The following is a 16417-nucleotide window of genomic DNA, read 5'->3' as shown; positions in this document are numbered from 1 at the left end:
AAATGTAGAAATATGGCAGCATATAAAAACTATTAACATATCCTGATTTAATTGAATAGTTAAATGCTTTCTTTTAAGATGTCTACAAACTAGTTAAATACACTGATCTTTGTGTACTTTTCCACACATTTTCTAAGTATTAAATTATATATTCTTTTAAAATGAGATTATTATGAGACACCAGAATTAATTTTAACATGCTGAAATTTAATCATGGTCATATTTATATTGAATATACTTATTTTCAATTTCTTGTTTTTATATACACATAAAATATAATATGGTAAGTAGTATTATTTGTTTTAAGTCCACAAAATTAGTTTACCCATTAAGAATTTTCTGAGATTGTGTAACATAAAAATTTTATTTCCTGGATGCATCACTCAACCATATGAAGAACAAATTTCCTTTCTCTTCAGCACTTTGGTTCCAATATATGAGAGTTGGTTTGCTTTTTTTTTTCTTTTTTGGATAAAGCATCTTGGAGAGGAGACCAGAGAAAATATCATGAGAGGATTCACACAAAGTTCATTTACCCTTTTCATTGTTTCTGAGGCTGAAAAGTGCTGTTTGTTCTTCCACCTGGTGACTTCCAAGCTGCGGAAACAATAATGGTGTTTATATAGAGGTGAAACTGCACTCTGGCACGCAGATGAATGAGCGTGAATGTCAAACTCTGATTAAAATTGCCTACGATTTCTACTAAAAGTCTGCAGAACTTTTTAATATCTCCTTGCCAAATGCAACATTTACACAGTTGGCTGGGAAATAAAACCATAGAATATATAATACTATTCACACTAGAATTTTCAAATTGTATTTATAATCCTCTTCAGGAAGATGGTTCCTGATCTCAATTGTTTCTTTATTCTCATCATAATGTTTTTTTATTTCTTTTTTTTTTTTTTTACAAATTGTGGATCTTTAAGGAATAAATTAATTATGTAATTAGCTTTCACTTGTTGAGTCCTTACTACATGGAAGCACTTTACACATATTAACCCATTTAACTTTTACTATTACTCTCTGAAATAGGACCTATTATCTTCTTCATTTTTATAACCAAGGAAACTAAAGCACATAGAGATGAGTTAACCTAACCTCACACACCGTTTAAGTAGTCACGAAAGTCATTTGTAGGTAGATAATCTAAATGATAAATTTACTTAAGGTGAACTTCGAACATCCTCCATATTTGTCAATTTATCTAAAATGCAAATGTGACCTTATCACTCTCACACTTAAAAACATCAATAATTGCATGTCACTACTGTAAGTAATTTTAAAACTTTAGCATGAAATTCAAGACTTGAATTGATCTGGCCCTGGCAGTAGCTCTAATCCCATTTAACCAACACCCTCCTACTTTAATATTCTAATTATACCACACTTTGTACTTTTCCAAATGCTCCATTTGATTTCATCCTCCCATGACACTTTTCATATTAATCCATCTTCCTGGAATTTTCTCTCTCTCATCCTTGATTACCCTGCAAATATCTATTCATTCCTTAAAATTTAGCTCAGGTGTCATCTTTTCCAAGAAATCATCCTTGAATTCCACTACTGCCAAATAATCAATCCTTCTTCTACTATTTATGTATCATTCAAGTATTATATGCCCCACTGCATTAAAATAAATTATCTATAAATTTTATCCCTGCCAGACAAAGGTTTCTTTTCCAAGAAGGAAGAGACATGTAATTCATTTTTGTGTTCCTAGAACCTACAGTAGTATCAGATATATATAATAAATGCTTGTTAAATAAATGAACGTGAAGGTTAAGGCTTAAATCTTTAGTGAACTGGGTCCAGTCACGTAAACCATCCAGAAGGTCTCAACAACACATTGCTCTCTCAAGGAAGGCTATGTCCTTGAATACGGTTCCAGCTGTGGGAAGAGTGGGCAGAATGTACATTACAAGGACAGGAGAGGGGGTGAGGCTCCTCCCATTGCCAGGGTCCAGCTGTGGATCAACGGGTGGTTGTGTGTCTTCTTGATGACCTCCTCCAACAATAAACTTCCCTCTTAGAATGGCTTTTGCTGCATCCTGTATGTTTTTGTATGTTGTGATTCCATTTTCTTTTGTTTCAAGACACTTTTGATTGCCCTTTTTATATTTTCTTTGATCCATTGGTTTTTCAGGAGTGTGTTGTTTCATTTCCACTGATTTGTATATAAAATAAAATTTCCAGCTTCCTTCTTCTTATATATTTCTAGTTTCATACCATTGTGGTTAGAAAAAAATACTTGATATAATTTCTGTCTTCTTGAATTTGTTGAGACTTGCCTTGTGGCCTAATTTCTATATTAGAAAATTTTCCGTGTGCACTTGAAGAGAATGTGTACTCTGTTGATGTTGGACGGAATGTTCTTTATTTGTCTGTTAGGTCATTTGGTCCACAGTGTCATTCAAATCCCTGTCTAAATTGATTCTCTGTCTGGGTGATATATCCATTGTTGACAGTGGGTTCCTAAAGTCCCCAATGCTTATTGCATTGTTGCATATTTCTCCTTTTAGTTTTGTTAATATTTACTCGGTTTATGAAGCTGCTCCTATGTTGGGTGTAAAAATATTTACAATTATTATATCTTCTTGGTGGATTACCCCTTTATCATTATATAGTGACCATCTTTGACCATCTTTGTCTCTCATTTTTAGCTTGAAGTCTATTTTGTCTGATATAACTATAGTTACCCCTGCTTTCTTTTGGTGGTCATTTGCTTGAAATATCTTTTTCCATCCTTTCATTCTCAGTCTATGTGTGTGCTTAAAGCTAAAGTGAGTGTCTTGTAGGCAGCATATTGTTGACTCTTTTTTATTTAATCCATTCAGTCACCCTATGCATTTTGATTAGAGAACTTAATCCACTCATGTTTGAAGTAATTATTTATACGTATATGGACTACTACTGCCATTTTGTTTATTGTTTTCTGTTTTATAGATCCTTTGTTCCTTACTTCCTCTCTTGCTCTCTTCCTTTGTGATTTGATGGCTTTTTGTGTTTGACTCCTTTATCATAATTTTTTTGTATATCTACTACACATTTTTCCTTTGTAGTCACCATGAGGTGTTCATAAAATATCTTATATTTATAACACCCTATTTTAAGGTAATAACAACTTAACTTTGATAGCAGAAGATTATTCTGAATTCTTTGTCATACAGTTCATAAATGTCCATTTCTTTTGGGCACGTTATCAGAGCTTTATTAGTTTCCTTTGGTGGTATCATATTTACCTGATACTTTATAATCCTTGTTTTGGTATCTGCACCTTTGAATAAGCAGTCTCCTCTTCCAGGCTTTACAGATTTCTTTGGTAGGGACAGACCTTCATCAGCCAGCTCAGCTTGGGGTTTTGGAAGGGTCAGTTGATAACATCCATGGGCAGGTGAGGCTTGCTCTGGGGTCTCTATATGAGCAAGGCCACTGCCCATGCTCTAAGGTCAGGGATGGTGCTACTAGCTGAGCTTCACAGTTAGGTGGGCCTGCTGGCTCCACATTCAAATGGGGCCTCTGGGTGGGCTCCCTGATTAAGTGGGGCTGCTGGCTGTGTTCTGCATTCAGATGAGGCCACTAGCCTGGCTCTGCAATGACTTCTGCTCAGGGGGGTTTGCGATCTATGTTCCCTGGCAGGGTGGTGCTACTGGGTGGATTCCACAAAGGAGCAGGGCTACAAAATTGGCTCTGGCAATCAACCCTGCTCAGGTGGGGGTCTCAGGCTGTGTTCCCCAACTGGATGGTGTTGCTGGCAGGTCTCTGTGCTCAGGTGGGGCCAGAAGCTGGGCTTGTAGTTTGTAAAGCCCTCAGATATTACTTGGCAGTCATCCAGGGTCACTGTTCAGGCTCTCTGGTTATGTAGGCCAATGGCCATAATTAACAGTTGAACAGTAGTGCTGGCCTGGTTCCCTGCCTGAACAAAGCTGTAGAATGGACCTTATGGCTACCTGGATTCTCTGGTCAGGCTTCCTGATCTGGTGGGACTGGAGGCTATACTCAGCAGTTGGGCAGGGCTGTGAATTTGTTTCATTGTCTGGGAGGGGCCATAAAAACGATTCCATGGCCAGTAAGGCTCATTGGCTGGGGACTCAAATTAGGCAGAACTGCCCACTAAGCTCCCTGGCCAGATGGGGCCACCGGCTCAACTCTATAGATGGGCAAAGCCACTGTCTGGGATCTCTGCTTGGATATCCACTGTAAGCACAGCTATAGGATGGGCTACACAGTTGCCTGGGTTCTCTCCGTGCCATGTTTGGTTTTGACACTTGCTCTGTTTCCTCAATTGTGTTTTTTTCCTTTTGGTCTACCTTGTAATTTTTTCATGATAATTGGACATGATGTTTTGGGCAAAAGGAATTGCTGTAAATAAGCAATTTATTACATAAGCCTTTATTAATGTGGAGGTAAGGTATGTGTTGGGGGAAACATTCTTTAGCACTCAGTCTCTTATTGAGCCCGTGTCTCTGGAATGTGAACTTTCCAAGTGTTGCTCAGTCCCCCTGCCCCTTAGGTGGGACAGGACAGCTAGAGTGGACTAGGGTTGGGTATTTCCCTTCTCCCACGAGGAAGGTTAAAGCTGACTGCAATTGGGTATTTCCTTTTCCTTTAGGCCAGTTAGGCTCTGATAATAGCCGGGAAGGCTAGGCTCTGGTTAACAGTTTTCTCCTGAGGGCATGCCTTATTAAGAAGAATAGAATGCTCTAGTGTATTTCAAAGTTGTTTCTCGTCTCCTCTCCCTGCCTGAAGTATGAAGGGATTTTTCATATTCACTGTGAGAACCTGGCTGAGCGTGAGCTTCTGGAGGTAAAACTCACAAGTATATGGGGACCCCTATGATTGGATCCCTCTGGAGTTTTTAACTATCAGATTTGTCCACACTGAGCCTCCAGCAATTCATCAATTACAGTTCAGTTTTTACTACCCTAGTACTGGTTCCCACAGTGATGACTTTTGGTATAGTCATTACCAAAAGGCTGTCTTCAAAGCTTACCTTGCTAATCCTCTGCTTTTGAACGATTTTCTGTCATTGTTTTCTAGGAGAGAAAATAGAGACCTTTTGCTGAGTGCCCGATAAGTGTCAGGTTCAATGAGATCAGATGCATTAGCAGTTTCAGCTAGGCTGAAGCCAAGGCTCGGTTTCATTTAATCAGCCAAGATCCTATACTTGTAACCAATGGAACAGGGATTCAAAACCAGGTTGTTATTCCTGTCCTTGTTTAATTTCAAAGCCCATGCTCTTTCCAGTGTTTGAAGCTGCCTCAGTGAAAGATTTTAAATACATTACTAGGAAGAAATATCTACAAAGGAAAATGATGGGGGAGGCCACCAAGAGCCAGGAGCCTATTGTTTCTAACTAGGTGTTGTGGGGGAGTCAGCAATAGCTACTTCCCAGGCTGTGTGAGCAGATGAGTGACGGGTCCAGCAGCTGCAAGCTCTAGGGCTTGAGATGATGGGAAAGAAGTCATAAGTCATTCTGTTCCCTTCAGTCTCTACCTCAATGAAGTTCTACCTCAGAAGAAAAGAGATTGGAACTTTGACACACCATCTTCTAAAGATTTCCAGATACTGAAAAGAACCCGATTAAAGTCGCTCTGGCAGAGATGATTAGCTGCTCACCAGTCATGGCCCACCTTTCCAGAAGATGTTAAGAGACAAGCTGCTCAGCAAAAAGTTACATATCCCGGTCCCTCTTGGAACGAAGTATGGCTATATGACTAGTTTTACCCATGAAATGGGACTAGAAGGAATAGGTTTCAACTTAAGAGTTTGTACGAATCAGTCGGGGCATTTTTATTCTGCTGTCTTCCTCTCCCAGGTTGGATGCAGAGGGTTTTGGGGGCCTTAGCATTGGACAGATATACAAGCTGGCAGAAGCCTAAGCCCCTGAATTGCTATGAGCAGGAAATCCATCTACTGACTAGGAACCTCCATACTGCCTTGTAAACTTGAACTAAACATAATCTTTTAAAAGTATTAATCCCTGCTAGTTATGGCAACTATGTTACCCTAACTGATACATAAAACCAACAAAAATAATTAAAACATCACAAATTATAATAAGGAAAACAGACCTAGAAGAAGGAAATATCTGTTATATGTGTGCCACTGGACACTTAGCTGAATCCCAGAAATCTGTGAGGGTGATGTAATTCCAGGTTGAATTAAGCTGATTTGCACAACTGAGGGCAAAGACACCAGCTTAGTCCAATTCTCGCTCGATACAAATTAAAGTTTAGGCTTCGGCTCAACGTTTGCTTTGCCTTCTAGATTGCCCAGCATGTGCAGTTCTCTCTGTGGACATGTGTGTGCTACCTGAAGGCATCAAACATGTGAAAGAACAGTTCTCACCACATGGTTTTTCACCTACTGTATTCTAGGTGACATGCTGGAGATACAATGTGAAAAGAAAGCGATTCAGCTTAAGATCTAACAACCCCGGCAACCCATCTATAAAAATAGCAGCCTAATCAGAATGCCATTGTGAAGTATTCCATTTGATCCACTCACATTTTGGATGTTTCTCTCCAGAGTCGGCAGTCTATAAATGAAGGCAAAGGTTAAGAGCAATTTCCAGACCAACCATGACTTGATAGTTCCAACTGTCAGTCATCACTTATTGATTTAGCTGGCAGAACTGGAATGTGATTTTTAAACTCAATTGTTCCCATGTAAGCTCTGAGCATCCAGTCTTTGCCCTGAGGCATGTGATGATGCACATCTGTCAACTCCCGGCAAAGAAAGAACTATAATCCCATTTCAGGGACTGAAGCTTGCCATCTGCTAAGGGCTCAACTGTGCCTTTTTAGATGTTTCAGTAAACTAATAAGGAATGTGAAGACATTATCTCAAATTTCGGTGAGTTGCTGTGAAGTCATAAATTAAATTAAATACAAGGCTGATGTTCTCACTATGAGACAGTGAGTTTCCTGTCTGGGTATTTGTTGGCTGAGCAATTCTTCTGGGAAGAGAATGAAAATTATTTTATTGATGGGGCTCTCTGTTCATCCTTTGTTGTATAAGACTAAGAACTTGGCATGTGTTTACATGTATAATTTGGTATTTAATATTAAGTGTGTGGTTTTATTATCCACATTTTGTAATTGTACATTTCTTCCAGATGCTCAATCCATCCCTGTTCAGAGAGTTTTAAAAATACAAATTCTAGGGCTTCCCTGGTGGCACAGTGGTTGAGAGTCCGCCTGTCGAGGCAGGGGACACGGGTTCATGCCCCAGTCCGGGATGATCCCACATGCCGCGGAAAGGCTGGGCCCATGAGCCATGGCCGCTGAGCCTGCGCGTCCAGAGCCTTTGCTCCGCAACGGGAGAGGCCACAACAGTGAGAGGCCCGTGTACCGCAAAAAAAAAAACCCAAAAAACAAATTCTAGTGTGAAAGGAAGCTATGGTTGTTAGAGAAAAATTCAAATGACGAAAAGTGAAAATTGAACAAAAATCACCCTTAATCCTACTTTTAACCATTTTCTGTTTTGCCAACTAGGCTTTTTCTACACGTTTGTATATGATTGAGAGCATACTATACATAAATATATGCCCTGTTCTTTGCACTGAATTTGTAAAACTAGTTTTTAATTTTGCTTTATTATCACCAACTTTTTGTTTGCTGTCTTCAAATGGGTCAGGCATGCAGGCAACTCACGTGCAGCGTCTTCTGCCTGGAATATTCTTTCCCAGCAATAATTATGCTTTGCTCCTTCACTTAGCTTAGATTTTTGTTAGGTTTCACTTTCACAATGCTACATCCTTTCCTTTATTTTTATCCCTAGCTTTTATCACTATCCAATGTGTTATTTACTTTGCACATTTATTTTACTTATTATCTGTCTCCTTCCACAGAATGGTGGCTTTATGAATGGAATGTTTTTCATTAGTTTTAAGTACTGTTTCACACACAGTGCCTAGAATAGTGCTTAGCTCATAGTGGACATGTAATATGTATTTTTCAAAAAATGAATGTGTATAATAGATAAATAATATTATGTCATTTTACCATATTTTTAATCCATCCTCTATTTTTCTGTTATATTGTTTCATATTTTACTGTAAAAATTTGTTGCAAATGTTAAACATAAACTATGAATAGTGATAGGCTTTTTAAGTATAAAAATCAATAGAAGAAACCATAAAACTTACATATTTGATTAAATAAAAATGCAAAATTTTTATATATCTAATATATCATCAAAATCAGGAAAAATACAAATGAACAACTGCTGCAGAATGTGGCTACATTCATTTCGACTACAGAAAATAAAAGAAGTCTGTGTATCCATCTTTCCTTTCTGGATTGCTCTATCGATTTTAAGCTCAGTAGAGTTCACCTCCCTTCAAGAATTTACAAATATTTATGCTTATTTCATTCTGTATTTCTTATGATTTGATGTTTCACAATTAGTCTTTAACTGTATCCATACATTTAATTATTTATTGTCTTGTGTTTGTCTTTAAACAACTAAGTCTCGCAGACGTCTATGTTTCTTATCTGTTCCAAAGTCAATTTCCTCTTCCCCTGTTAACAGCATCCTGACTTTTCCCTGGGGAACCATCCCTCCCTGGCTAGTACCATATGGGGCAAGGTGTGCGCAAGTGACTTGAATTTGGGTGAATAGGTATTCGTGAATTATTATTATTATTAAGAAATGAGTAAAATGCCTTGGAGCAGTCCAGTGAAAGGCAACCAGATACCTCTGTGCAACCCAGTGGGGAATAAGTTGTCACTTCCCTATTTCTACTGTTAACTGATTATTCTCATTGTATGGGAAAAGGGTTATTGTTATAATATGGGAAAACTTAATGTGAATATAAATATACATTTAGTCACTTTATTAAAATCTTAAGTTGGTCCAAGAGCAGCACTTAACTCATTTCTAACTGCAGCAATATGAGAGTGGGAGGAGGCATCTGTCCATCCTGGCATCTTCTGACGTGAATGTCATCTAATGTGGCCTTTGGGTTGGTCATCTCTTCTGTGCTGGCACTAGTGGAGAAATATAGCACAGTCTACTCCTACTAAACTGTGGTCATTCTTTCTTACTAGCATACTTAATAGACATTAGTAAACATTTTCAAACATTATGTTAAAAGCACCTGCATATGCTAGGTTCTTAATAACATCACTGAACCTGAATATAATCCAGTCACTTTACACAACAGATATGGAAGTTCTCCAGTGATGTTCAGTTATTTCTCAAGGTCAAATGATATATGTATGAATATGTTTGATTTGTATTTATTTATTGTATATTCTTTCAGCTCTTTTTTCATATTTGAGTGATCAAGTTTTCTGTTGTTGGATATAAGTATATGCATTAGAAAAAAGTTAAAAATAATGCATTAGTTAAAAGTTAAAAGAAAGTTAAAAATAAATCTATTTTTGTCTTATTTATTTTTTGTGATTTCTTAAATTTATCATTCTTTGTTTTCCCCTTAAGAAGACAAAAGTTATAACACTCTTAGGTATAGATTCAATATAATAAATGTGTATTTGCACCAAAGAGTATGCACAAGGAGGTTTTAGCAACATTTTTTTTTATAATAACAAAAACTAGGAACAACCAAATGTCCATTAAATGTATGATTTTAAAAGATTTTAAATATTCATACAACGGAATACTATATAGTATTTCATAAACGATTGCTATATTTAATAAGATAATAAATAAGCATATAAATATAATGTGATAAAATATAAATAGTACAAATAAATGTTAACAATACTAATAATAAAGTACTGCTACATGCAATAAAATGACTGAATCTGTCCATTGTAATTTTGAGCTACACATACCTGATGCAAAAGAGTATGGCTCTACCTATATGACATTCAAAAATAACCAAACCTAATCTGTTGTCCTCTCTGGGGAAAGTAGACTGGGTCAGGGCAGGAGGGAGGTTTCTGGATGTTGGTATTGTTCCCTGTCTTGATGTTGATGCTTGTAATATTTTCTCTCTTGAGCTGGGCAGTAGTTATATTCATAATCATTTTCTGAGCTGTACACTATGATTTGTATGTTTTACAATATGTATATAATATTTCCCCAAAGTGTTAAGAATGAAAGCTTAACTTCAACCTGCCCTCTCACTACTGCTTCAATCCACCCTCTTCCTTCATAGCCTACAGCCACTTATCTTCCAGATATAAACAACTCAAAACATACTGAATGCTCTGAATGGGTTGCGCAGGTTTTTTTTTTATTGGTTTCTGGAATATGGACTCTTTTTTTCCTCTAGTTTCTCCAGGATTGAATTTTGTGGAGAAAGTCAACAGCTGGTGCTTGTTTATCATCACAAAATTAACCAGCAGCTTCCTAAAACGAGTCTAACATTTTTTAAATGACCTTTGATATGCCAAAATGCTTTCCAAAATGAACATATAAATGTACTATTCTGCAATCAATGCAGCAGTACTCTGGACTTAATGTACTATCACTAGATTTTGGAATCATATTTTAACGTGTATGCCTTATATATTATACCTCATTTTTGTTAACTTACATTCATTTCAATTTTAGAAAAATCAAAGTCTGATATGCGTTTATTATTTGCATTTTCTCTAGTCATTTTATTGTTTATATGCTTTGCATACACATTTATTAGCATCGTGATATTCTTACGATTGGGAATAAACATTTCACATTTTTCAAATATTCTATTTCTTACTTTTATAATCATAGGGGAAAAATGAAAACATTTTGAAATGTTATGAACTCAAATATAGGATTAAAGAAACCAGACCTTCTGTCTGTCAGAAAGCAGGGAGTGAGGAATATGATATTTTAATCATTGCAATCACATATGCTCTACATCTACAAAGTGCAAACATTATATACACTTTACTGAGTTCAGAACGTAGTTTCTGAGTTAATGGCATTTTTCTTCAGAAAAGAAGCTAAAACCCTGGGAGTTTCTACTTTCTTGCAGTCTCGCTTTACTTGGTGTGATATTGGCACTGGAGCATCTGTCAAGTGTAGCAGATGTTGTCGGGAACAGAAAATTTTCTGTGACCAAGTTTCAATCTATTTGCATATGCCACTGAGCACACAGATTACAGTTTCATTTCAACAGAAGGAAGACAATTTATTCCACCTGCAAGTGTATTCCCTCTTCGGCTCCTAGAGAAAGGGCAAGAATTGATTTTCCTATTGCTAGTCAAAGAAATATAAAGAGAACAATTTTCACAAGAAATTCATAACTCTAAATGTATCCCTCTAAGACACGATGTTAAAGTGGATGTTTTAAACATAGACAACATTGAATACACTAGACGGTTGCATGATGACCTGCTTATCTTATTGAGCAGCTTCTTTAGAATCATGGAGGCAGAATTGTATCATAACATGGCTTGTTATTACACGCTTTTATGGTAACTTCAAGTCAAGTATTATAAATAAAGCCTCGTAGCTTCAGATGGATGTGCTCCATGGCACTGCCTTTATTGTGACATTGTAGTGTGCTTTGGGAAACCCATAATACAAGATTTTTACTTCTGTAAAGAAGCCCAGAATTGTGGATGGAAGGAGGAAAAATAATGAAATATAACATATCTTAGTAAAACATAATTTATAGTATGTTCTTAAAATTCTATTTCTTAGTAATTAAATTCCAATCCCCTCAGAGGTAAGAGAGAAACTAGATGAGTATGAGTCAACAGAGCTGTAGCTATTTCTTTTTTGTTTCAATTTTTTTATTGTGGTAAAATATGTAACAAAATTTGCCATTTTCATCATTTTAAGTGTACAATTTAGTGGCATTATTTACATTTACCGTGTTGTACAACCGTCTCCATTATCTATGTACAAACTTGTCGTCACTCCAAAGAGAAACTCTGTAACCATGAAGCAATAGCTCTCTATTCCCTCTCTCCTCATCCCCTGGTAACCTCTTAACTACTTCCTGTCTCTGTGAACTTGCCTATTATAGATATTTTATATAAATGGAAGCATATAATACTTGTACTTTTGTGTCTGGTTTATTTCACTTAGCTGAATGTTTTCAAGGTTTTTCGTGTTGTAGTACATATGAGAACTTCATCCTTTTTTTTCTTTTTTTTGCGGTACGCGGGCCTCTCACTGTTGTGGCCTCTCCCGTTGCGGAGCACAGGCTCCAGATGCGCAGGCTCAGCGGCCATGGCTCATGGGCCCAACCGCTCCGTGGCATGTGGGATCTTCCCGGACCGGGGCACGAACCCGTGTCCCCTGCCTCGGCAGGCGGACTCTCAACCACTGCGCCGCCAGGGAAGCCCGAGAACTTCATCCTTTTTTAAGGCTGAATAACATATTGTGTGTATATATAATATTCGTTTATCTATTCATCTGTTGATGGACATTTGGGTTGTATCCACCTTTGACTCTTTAACTGTTGACTATTGTGAATGATGCTGCAACAAACACTGGCAACAAACACCTATCTGAGTCCCTGTTTTTTTTTTTTCAGAATGTACCCTTTTGATCTGTGTTAAACCTCAGCTAATTTGAATATCAGTAATCTAAAATTCGTGCCTCTTCAGATGGAACCAAGGCTGTATTTTTGTAATTATCTATACTATGTATTTGTCAGCATTTAGTCGGGTCTATGGCATGACTGCTTTGTGGAAGCCGATCTGTTTTCACAATGTATGGCACACCTGTAAATGACCATAGACACCTTGCTGGTGAGTGTAGAATCAATGGGGCTCTTCCAAACGACTGGGCCATTAACGTAAACATGAATAATGTGAAATCAATAACCCTGATTACCAAATAAGTATCCAAGCACAAATGTGCTTAGAGACCTCTGGCTCCCTTTTCAAAACCTTCATAACATGGTTCTCAGAGGGAGAAAGTTTCCCATTGGCCTTTTAAACTCATGGTTCCTTGTATTATTTATCCTGTTTATTAAACTTGGAGGGAATGCAGTATTTGGATTGCTGAGCCCTATCTTTGACAGTATGTTGTTACAACATTTTTATTTTGAATGGCCTTAGATGATTCTCCAGATGTCCAGACATTCTTTTTATTTTCATTAAAAGAAGTCTATTAGTACCTCTACTTGCTAATATGTTTTTAGCCTATAGCTCATGGTATATGTGGATGATGAAAATCACTAGCACAATAATGAAGATAACTAACATTTGATGAGTGCTTATTCTATTCTTTCTATATATTAGTGCATCTAATCCTCATAAAACCTATGAGGGAGGTATTATTTTTATTTCATTCTACAGATGAGGAGGAAACCAAGGCTCAGAGAGGTAACATCACTTGCCCAAGGTCACATAGCTTGAAAGTGACCAAGCCAGAAGTTGAACTCAGGCGAACTGCTACCCAAGTCTTCTTTCTTTCTTTTTTTTTTTTTTAAATTTTATTGAAGTATAGTTGATTTACAATGTGTTAATCTCTGCTGTACAGCAAAGTGATTCAGTTATACATACATGTTCTTTTTCATATTCTTTTCCATTATGGTTTATCACAGGATATTGAATACAGTTCCCTGTGCCATACAATAGGACCTTGTTGTTTATCCATCCTATATAAAATAGTTTGCATCTGCTAATCCCAAGCTCCCAATCCTTCCCTCCCCCAGCACCCCCTTGGCAACCACAAATCCATTCTCTATGTCTGTGAGTCTCTTTCTGTTTCATAGATAGGTATTGTACATTTGTGTCATATTTTAGAGTCCACATATAAGTGATATCATATGGTATTTCTCTTTCCCTTTCTGCCAAGTCTTCTTTATTGACTATTACACTATACCAAAAAGCCAAAGACCACTTCTTTCCCCAAACTGTTAAGAATTAGAGAGATGTGCTATTTAGCGGCAGATTTTGAAGAACCATGTAAAGTTTTCTTGAAAAGAGTACTTTTCCCCCCAGTTTTTTTTGAAATATAATCACACATAATATTGTATTAGTTTAATGTGGACAACAAAATAATTTTATATACGTATATATATGGCAAAATAATTACCACAATGTTAGTTAAAATGCATCACCTCACATTGTTACACCTTTTTTCTTGTGAGAACTTTTAAGATCTACTCTCTTAACAATGTTCAAATACACAAAACTGGCATTGTTAACTATATATAGTCACCATTCACTGAGAGAAGATGGTATGAAGACACACAAGGAGAATGCCCTGTGAAGATGGAAGATAGGAGGGATGCATCTAATAGCCAAAGAGTGTCAAAGATTGCTGGCAAACCACTGGAAGCTAGGAAGAGGCAAGGAAGGATTCCCCTACAGGCTTCAGATGGAGCACAGCCCTGTCCATAGCTTGATTTTAGATTTCTAGCCTCCAGAAATGTGAGGCAATACATTTCCATTGTTTTAAGTCTCCCAGTTTGTGGTACTTTATTATAGCAGCCCTAGGAAACTAATATAACTTTCCAATGTTTAACTGAAGTTAAATTATTGTTTTTTGAAGGGCAGTTAAGCATTCATCTGATTTTATCTTTTACCCATATGGATAGTTATTTATCTTGTTGAATTGCCCATCCTGCCCACTGATTTTTTTTTAAACATCTTTATTGGAGTATAATTGCTTTACAATGTTGTGTTAGTTTCTGCTGTATAACAAAGTGAATCAGCTATATGTATACATATATCCCCATATCCCCTCCCTCTTACGTCTCCCTCCCACATTTTCTACCCCACCCCTCTAGGTGGTCAAAGTATGGAGCTGATCTCCCCGTGCTATGCAGCTCCTTCCCACTAGCTATCTATTTTACATTTGGTAGTGTATATATGTCAGTGCCACTCTCTCACTTCGTCCCAGCTTACCCTCCCCTCTCCCCGTGTCCTCAAGTCCATTCTCTACGTCTGCGTCTTTATTCCTGGCCTGCCCCTAGGATCATCAGAACCATTTTTTCTTTTTTTTCATTTAGATTCCATATATATGTGTTAGCATACGGTATTTGTTTTTCTCTTTCTGACTTACTTCAGTCTGTATGACAGTCTCTAGGTCCATCCACCTCACTTCAAATAACTCTATTTCGTTTCTTTTTATGGCTGAGTAATATTCCATTGTATACATGTGCCACACCTTCTTTATCCATTCATCTGACAATGGACACTTAGGTTGCTTCCATGTCCTGGCTATTGTAAATAGAGCTGCGATGAACACTGTGGTACATGACTTTTTTTTTTTTTTTTACATTTTATTATTTTTTAAAATCTTTATTGGAGTGTAATTGCTTTACAATGGTGTGTTAGTTTCTGCTTTATAACAATGTGAATCAGCTATAAATATATCCCCATATCTCTTCCCTCTTGTGTCTCCCTCCCACCCTCTCTATCCCACCCCTCTAGGTGGTCACAGAGCACGGAGCTGATCTCCCTGTGTATGTGGGTGCTTCCTACTAGCTATCTATTTTACATTTGTTAGTGTATATATGTCCATGCCACTCTCTCACTTCATCCCAATTTACCATTCCCCCTCCCTGTGTCCTCAAGTCCATTCTGTATGTCTGCGTCTTTATTCCTGTACATGACTCTTTTTGAATTATGGTTTTCTCAGAGTATATGCCCAATAGTGGGATTGCTGGGTCATAATGGTAGTTCTATTTTTAATTTTTTAAGGAACCTCGATACCGTTCTCCATAGTGGCTGTATCAATTTACATTCCCACCAACAGTGCAAGAGGGTTCCCTTTTCTCCACACCCTCTGCAGCATTTATTGTTTGTAGATTTTTTGATGATGGCCATTCTGACCGGTGTGAGGTGATAACTCATTGTAGTTTTGATTTGCATTTCTCTAATGATTAGTGATGTTGAGCATCCTTTCATGTGTTTGTTGGTAATCTGTATATCTTCTTTGGAAAAATGTCTATTTAGGTCTTCTGCCCATTTTTGGATTAGGTTGTTTGTTTTTTTTGATATTGAGCTGCATGAACTGCTTGTATATTTTGGAGATTAATCCCTTGTTGGTTGCATCATTTGCAGATATTTTCTCCCAATCTGAGTGTTGTCTTTTGTCTTATTTATGGTTTCCTTTGCTGTGCAAAAACTTTTAAGTTTCATTAGGTCCCATTTGTTTATTTTTGTTTTTATTTCCATTTCTCTAGGAGGTGGGTCAAAAAGGATCTTGCTGTGATTTATGTCAAAGTGTGTTCTGCATGTGTTTCCTCTAAGAGTTTCATAGTGTCTGGTCTTACATTTAGGTCTTTAATCCATTTTGAGTTTATTTTTGTGTATGGTGTTAGGAAGTGTTCTAATTGCATTCTTTTACATGGAGCTGTCCAGTTTTCCCAGCACCAATTATTGAAGAAGCTGTCTTTTCTCCATTGTATATTCTTGCTTCCTTTTTCAAAGATAAGGTGACCATATGTGTGTGGTTTTATCTCTGGGCTTTCTATCCTATTCCATTGGTCTATATTTCTGTTTTTGTGCCAGTATCATACTGTCTTGATTACTGTAGGTTT

At 37.2% G+C, this 16417-nt stretch overlaps 1 long non-coding RNA gene across 1 annotated transcript in view; it reads right to left on the bottom strand.

The window, feature by feature from the left end:
* Nucleotides 1-298: 298 nt before the first annotated feature.
* The window catches only part of LOC132436589 (uncharacterized), a 40389-nt gene continuing 24270 nt past the window's right edge, over nt 299-16417 (bottom strand). The window contains exons 2-3 of the long non-coding RNA XR_009521814.1: nt 4994-5036; nt 299-597 (exon numbers count right to left, since the gene is read on the bottom strand). This is a non-coding gene — a long non-coding RNA (uncharacterized lncRNA). The remainder of the gene's footprint in view (nt 598-4993; nt 5037-16417) is intronic.

The sequence above is a fragment of the Delphinus delphis genome, chromosome 13 (genome assembly GCF_949987515.2).
Source record: "Delphinus delphis chromosome 13, mDelDel1.2, whole genome shotgun sequence".
NCBI classification, from domain to species: domain Eukaryota; kingdom Metazoa; phylum Chordata; class Mammalia; order Artiodactyla; family Delphinidae; genus Delphinus; species Delphinus delphis.
Note: the sequence above shows the minus strand (reverse complement) of the source record. Positions and strands in the feature narration are given on the sequence as shown.